Source organism: Thamnophis elegans, chromosome Z (genome assembly GCF_009769535.1).
Source record: "Thamnophis elegans isolate rThaEle1 chromosome Z, rThaEle1.pri, whole genome shotgun sequence".
In the NCBI taxonomy this organism is placed as follows: Eukaryota; Metazoa; Chordata; class Lepidosauria; order Squamata; family Colubridae; genus Thamnophis; species Thamnophis elegans.
This window is the reverse complement of record NC_045558.1, coordinates 120,166,074-120,173,268: the sequence shown is the minus strand read 5'-3', so window position 1 is coordinate 120,173,268 and position 7,195 is coordinate 120,166,074.

Here is a 7,195-nt window from a genome sequence, read left to right as displayed (position 1 = left end):
TTAGCGGTGTTATTAGAAACACAACAGAAGGTAAAGTGGAGAATAAATAACCCCATTTCTGATTTTAGAATTTGGGTGTTGAAGAGAGTGCTAAAAAATTAGTGACATCAATATATGGAATCACAAGCTTACTGGATTCACCAACACCTCCCAGTCAACTACTGTATATGTTTATGTCTTCACTTCATCTGACCTTCCATCTGGTTTACTGGTAAGATCATGTATATGGCTAATTTTAGTCCTTTGTTAAATGATGCCCAAGTGGATTGTCAGGTGCTGCTCAATACATATATGTTACACGGTTCTTCTTTTCCATCTATAAAAGATCCCAAGGCTAATAAAAATAAGTGTGATCAAAATGACAGCTATTGATGAATATGCATGCCAGCATTTTGGGATTTTTATTTTTACTTTCCTCAAACTGCCTCTGGAAATAGTTGGAAGAATGTAGTTTGATCCCAAGCCAAAGAGAAGAAAAGCCATCCAGGAGGGGCTGTTTATCCACTGTACGTAACTTTCAAAAAAGTTTATTTTTATCCTGTCTTTATTCTTTGCTGAACTCAAAATAAGGTATATATCTCTGTATTCTCTAAAATCAGAACTTTGTGAGGTGAGGTGGGCTTAAAAAGACCAAGTCATCCAACAAACCTTTCTACCTAAGAGAGGACTAGAACTCATTGCCTCCTAGTTTGTATCCCAGCATCTTAGCTACTACCCCAGACTGATTCTCAGTTGCCCAAATCCATTTTAGTGGGAGGAAATACCCATCTGCAGAAAGATGAAATTAAAATGCCATCCCAATTTTATAACAAGGGACTCATTTCTAGAAGGAGGAGCAAAATTCTTGGTATATAGAAGGAAAGACTAACACGTCTCTACAAATATAAAATTTCCAACCCATTTGCAGAAAGAGGAACCAATTCAGTAATTCAGCTTTAAAAGAAATGTAAGGGGGACTCTGAAGGAAAAAAAATGCCTTTAATGGAGCAGTGTCAAAAGGATAACAGATTTCTCAGTGTGTAATCCCAACTACAGTGGGTGTTCTTTAGAATGTTTTTGACTTTCACCCAAAATCATGAAATAATACTAGAAGTCATGGAAGGAGTGAGAGACAAGGGGGACAAAACAATCCTTGCTTCATAAAACCAACATGAAAAGAAATAATACTTAGTCATTTGTTTCTTCTCAATAACAGAAAATATAACATGTCTTCTTTTACAAATTTCTCTCACATGTTCCTTAAAGAGAAAAAATAACTTTCCCCCAAACATTCCCATAATAAAACCAGTCAATCTCTTTCACATATTCATTTTTTTCCTGATATCTTCTATCCAACAGACATATTCTAACTAAATCCCACATTTTTTCTCACATACAAGATTTCACTCTCCCCCCTTGCCTTATTTGTCTCTTCCATGTTATATTTTAGGAAGTGCAATTCTGCAAATGGCCTCTTAGCAGAATATTGGTATCCAAAGAGAGCTACTGTAGAATTCAGAGGGTGGATTTCAATAGAAAGGAGGAAAGGAGTGTCAATGGAAATTCTCAGTAATCCAGTTCATGGTTGTCCCAAAGGTGCTTTTTGAAGAGGCAACTGGACTTCCTTTGTTTTTCCTTGAAAACATTTCACTTCTCATCTAAGAAGCTACTTCAGAAATGAAAAAGCTTTTTGAATGAGAAGTGAAATGTCTTCAAGGGAAAACAAAGAAAGTACAGTTGCCTTTTCAAAAAGCAGGAGTATCAGAAAGAAGCCATTAAAATATGATTTGAACCAGTCATTCAAATGCTTTAGTGATGCATGAAAAATTTAGAAAGACATTTTTTGTAAACTGCGGAAACAAAACACTGGGAAAAAAGTTTGGTTTAAGAACTTTTGGGATGCTGAAATCCAATTCACTTATACATATGTTCATTTCAAGTTGTTATCTTATTCTTATTATGGCTTCTTAAATTAAAATTGGCTAATTTTCTCTCCTGCTCTTATCCACAGGCAAAAGGGAATTTCCATGGTTTAAACTCTCCAGATTTCATTGACTAACACCTCACTACTGAAGCCATTCTTCATGAAAATTTTATCATGCTAATTTTTAGTGCTCTGACTCATCCTGAAGCTAACCTGAAGATAATGTTCCTTTTGATCTACCCAACACACTGAGAACAGTATCAAGGTGTCTGAAGCTGTGTAGGAGAAGAGAAAGAAGCCAGTAGATGGGATTATTTTAGTTCCCATCAATGCAAGAAAGGGCTACTAAAATATTTCTGATCTATAGCTGTTCTAGAAAAGAATTATGGTACAGCTTTCATTAGACTGTGACTGAGCCAGCAATATTCTTGGACTTGTAACATCAAAGAGCTTCAAATCCTTTTTGGAATCATCTTCAGTAGACACTGAACCTTTCCACACAATAACCCATCACAGACAAAAAGTTCCCCCTCTCCTTCATTTATCTCACACTATCCTAGGCATGCATTCCATATTCTGAGGAGATGGTAGAGTGGCAGAGATCAGTCTACAACATAAAAACAAGGGCAAGAGATCAGAATGCAAATATGCATTCTTCTGAAAATAAAGCAGAAGTATTTCTTTGTGTCAATCAAAGATCGGGCTTGATTTCAAGCAGGAGAAGGCCTGAGACTACCAGATTGCAATGAATGATAAACCAAGTCTGGGTAGACTATACTTGTTCACTAAGACACAAATCACAACTTTCAGCCTCTGCCCAAATTAAACTATCCCAAACCAAGGAAGCTTGAATAATCTTTCCTCATCTTCATTTTAATTTCACAAAAACTAAAGAGGTAGGTTAAGCTAAGCAACAGTGAATAGCTCAAGGTTACTTAGTGACTGACTCGACATCCACTCTAATCCTAATTTAACATTTTAATTATTTTTTATTTTATTTTGGCAGATCCAAGCTTCATCCTAAACAACAGTTTAAGCCTCGTTCACAACATGCTACCCCATGAATCATTCCAGAGGGATGGGTTTCTATGACACATCAAATGACCACACCAATTCACCTTACATGATAGATTATCAGATTTAAACAAGAATGAAGACAGATCTGGATAGCTGAGTCAATGGTTTTGAAACTAGGATTCATCAGACATTTATGTGAGGTTTTAAATACTGGTTTCGTCTCATTATTATCTGGTTGTGTTTTTATTTAAAGAAAGAAATGGGCAGTTCAATCAAAAAATGATGACAGGGAATCATAATTAAAGGCATTTTTTGTCCTTTCAGACACACACTGGACAATTACAGAAAGGAAATAGTAATGAGCTTATTAAGATAAGCTATTTAAGAGGAAATTAATGGACTATTCATTCCTGATCCCTTCACGGCATTTATCAGGAAGCAATCAGACAGACTGAAGTTAAACAAGGAAGTTTTAATTGATGTTAATGAGTATCTCTCCAGTCTCAAACTTTCTTGAGTAAAGAAGAACCTTGGCCAATGATAACGTAGCACTTTGCTAAATACTTAAGATAGTTTTAATTCTGCTCCACTCTTAATATTGGAAAGTCATTGGCCCAAAGATGAAAGGAGTTCTGCATATCTTTCTAACTCTAAAGCATTATTCTGGAGTCCCCACAGTCAAGTTTGAAAACTTCTCTATTTCTTTTAGCAAATTAGGTCTTCTATTGCTCCCTCAAGGTTTTGCATTAAGAAATACAGAAATGGAAAATGTAATAACCCGCCAGCACTTCCCAAAAGGAAGGGGTGAAAATGGAGGTCATTAGCCCTTGATTTGAGTTTGGGAAGAGGAAAGGAGGAACACAGGATGGGGAAGGAACGAATGAGGCAGGAATGAGCCTAGATGGCTTTAGACCGGAGGTGGGGAATGGTGGCCCTTTTATAACTAATGGATTTCAACTCCCAGAATTCCTGGGCCCCCCAGGAATTCTGAGAGTTGAAGTCCACAAGTCATGAAGCAGCCATCGTTCCCCACGTCTGCTTTAGACGATAGCAAGCTCATAATCTGGTTCCTCTGAGGAAGGTAAATTAAAGCACCCCATGTTATAGGCTGATCCTGCTATATGTACAAAATCCATCAGGGAAGGACGTGGTGGGTGGAAAAATAGGGATCACCAATGTAGATTATTCCAAAACAGACATGGTTCCCTGACCTTTTACAAGTTACAAGAGACAGCATTAAAATATTATCAGAAATTGAAGACATGTTAGTGCAGATCATAAAGTGATAAAAATAAAGCCTTGAAAGAAGACAAACAAAATCAATTTACATTTGAGAAATGAATGGACTATGAAATAATGACCTTTTCCAGGCCTTCTGGATAGCCTTTGCTTCAAATCCTGACAAGGTTTTGGACTTATTAATTTCGGACAGGTTTTTTTTTCAGCAAAATTGTTTTTCCACCAAAACTACAACGTCAATGGTTTAGGAGAGTACAAGAATAAATATACATTCAATATATCAAAGTTGGTTTTCTCTCCCCCACTTGGTTTGGCAGTCTTAATCAAGACTAAGAAAAATACAGGCAGTCCTTGACTTACGATCACAACCAAGTCCAAAATTTCAGTTGCTAAGCAAGGCGGTTGTTAAGTGAGTTTTGCTCCATTTTTGTCATAGTTCTTGAGCGAATTATTTTAAATGAATCATGAGGTTGTTAAGCAAATCTGGCTTCCCCCATTGACTTTGCTTGTCAGAAGCCTGTTGGGGAGATTACAAATTGTGATTGCATGATCCTGGGATAATGCAGCAGTTATAAATACAAGCCAGTTGCCAAGTGCCCCATGACCATTGGTCACATGACCATGGGGATGCTGCAAAGGTCATGCATGTGAAAACTGGTCATGAGTCATTTTTTTCAGTGCCATTGTAATTTCAAAAAGGTCACTCTACTAATAGCTGTAAGTCAAGGACTAGCTATAATGGTTGGGGAGGGGGGGAGGAAATTACATCAAAAAACCATTCTCCCTTATACCAGACTTATACACTTAAAAATATTTTCAAAGATTTTAAAGAAGCCATGTTTGTACTGCACACTCATTCCTTTCACAAAAGTGGGGAAATGAGAAGATTTAAATGATGGTTGCATACACCATAACATTACATCAACATGTAGCATGTAGCATAAGGAAAAGACAACTAATGTTCCCTCGTCTGTTCCATTCTTTCTATCTTTTTCTTCCTTTGGCAAAGCGAATGACTTACTTTCTCTGCTTTGTATATAATCATCTAATTTGGCTACTCTTGATTTAGGTGTGATCTATGCCACTATCATAGTTAACAATTAAGCCTGAATTTAGTATGCCGTCTAAGCATTAAACTCTAGTGAGTGAAAATAGGAGTAAACTATGATCTGAAGTTGGATTGTTTGCAATGAACTCAATAGGAACCACAGTTTGTCAGTCTGCTTTGAAAATATGGCAAACAGTGATTAATCTAAAACCGAAGCAAACAAATCTGGGATTATTATACCAGCTGTACTGAAGGGAATGAATGGGACTGGAGAGGTTGATAATTATAGAGCCATGTAAGCTCATATTGCTGAAATTTGGTTCAGTGTCACATCTGAAGTAGCCCATATTTTTAATATGGCAAAGAGTAATTCCCAACACTGGACAGTAATCAACCTACAAATCCTTGTATATCTTTCTCCTGCATTAGAAATACATATGAGAAGTACAATGACGATTCAACTATTATTTATAACTCAGATCTCAATGTCTGCCCAAGATCTGTTTAAGAAAAGCCTGAATATGAATGTTTAAACTAATGAAAGTAGTAGTGGCTAAAAGCAAAATTTCAACCAAGCAAGCATTCTTTTATCAAAATTACCCACAAAATAATATATATATATATATTCCAAAGGTCTAATTTAATGTTGGGGGAGGGATTTTATTTTTTTTAAATCATTTTTATCTTCCACGTTTTAACTTTTAAAGAAATACCGTGACCCACTGGATATTTGCCATACTTTTTACGTCTTTGCTTAAAAAAAGAACAGACCATTCAGAAAATGTAATGTGGAAAGGATTTTTTAAAGCATCCTGAGCATCACAGAGGATGCACAGTTGGAGAGAAAGCAGGTAGGGTTAGGATGAAGTTTATTTGTAATGATTGCATTTGAAATATCAGAGTTTTTTTTTAAAAAAACGCACTCACAAATTCAATATTGATGGATATCCCCTGTAATGGGAAGGTAAATAAAAAGCACTAGAAAAATCGATGGAATGCAAGCAATATATAATAAGATATGTACAGCAGAATGGGTGGACTTGATTGTGCCCTACATCTTTATCATCAGTTATGGACACGTTATAACACAAGGATAGAATGAGAGTGGCAAAGGGCTGTGTATTATATAATACTCCAGTTCCTCCACCTTTAGCACTGACCAGACTTGTTACTGGAGGCAACAGGATAAGATGGCCACCATTCCCTTCTTGCAGCATATCTGAAAGAAAGAGAAAGAGGTGGAAGGGGGTCTCATCTATTCACTTTACCACTGTATGAGCAAAGTGATGGTTAGATCATCAGAAGATCATAATAGCCTTCATCTGTACACCACTAAGGGCAGGTTGTCTCCAACAACTAGGTCCCAGTTGTTAACCAACCCCAAAACATGAAGCCTCATAGAAATGGCTTCATGCAAAGTGGATGAGCTGAGAAACAGTCAGCAATGTCAACAATGAGGAGTGTGGTGTACAGTGATGAAATCACCAAAAGTCAACATCGTTGCCAAGTCTGGCTACTTTGAAATCTGTAGCTATTGGCTGAATCCATTGTGCTGAAATCATCAAGATGTCACAGGCACAGGAATCTTGATAGCATTCTTAGTTATCAAGATTGGCAGTACTATCATGAAATGTTGACATGGTCTCTTCCAACATCAACATGACTGATTTTGCCCATCACCATACAGGACCTACGTACTGTAACTGACTTTATCAGTCCATGTAATATCCTACAGTATTCTATCACAACCAGTACAGTAACAAACATCTTTCTCCAATAATGGCATCTACCACTGACAAGTCAGTGTTGATGTCAACAATAGTCCACAGTGTTGATACCATCAGAAATTGATGGTGAGGGCATTAAAGGTCAACAAGACCCACAGCGCTTATATGAACTGCAGCTGACAGAATCCACAGTGTTGACACCATTGATGGTGTCGATGGTGTCACTTGGTCAATTGAGCATCCACTAAGATTGGCAAGGTT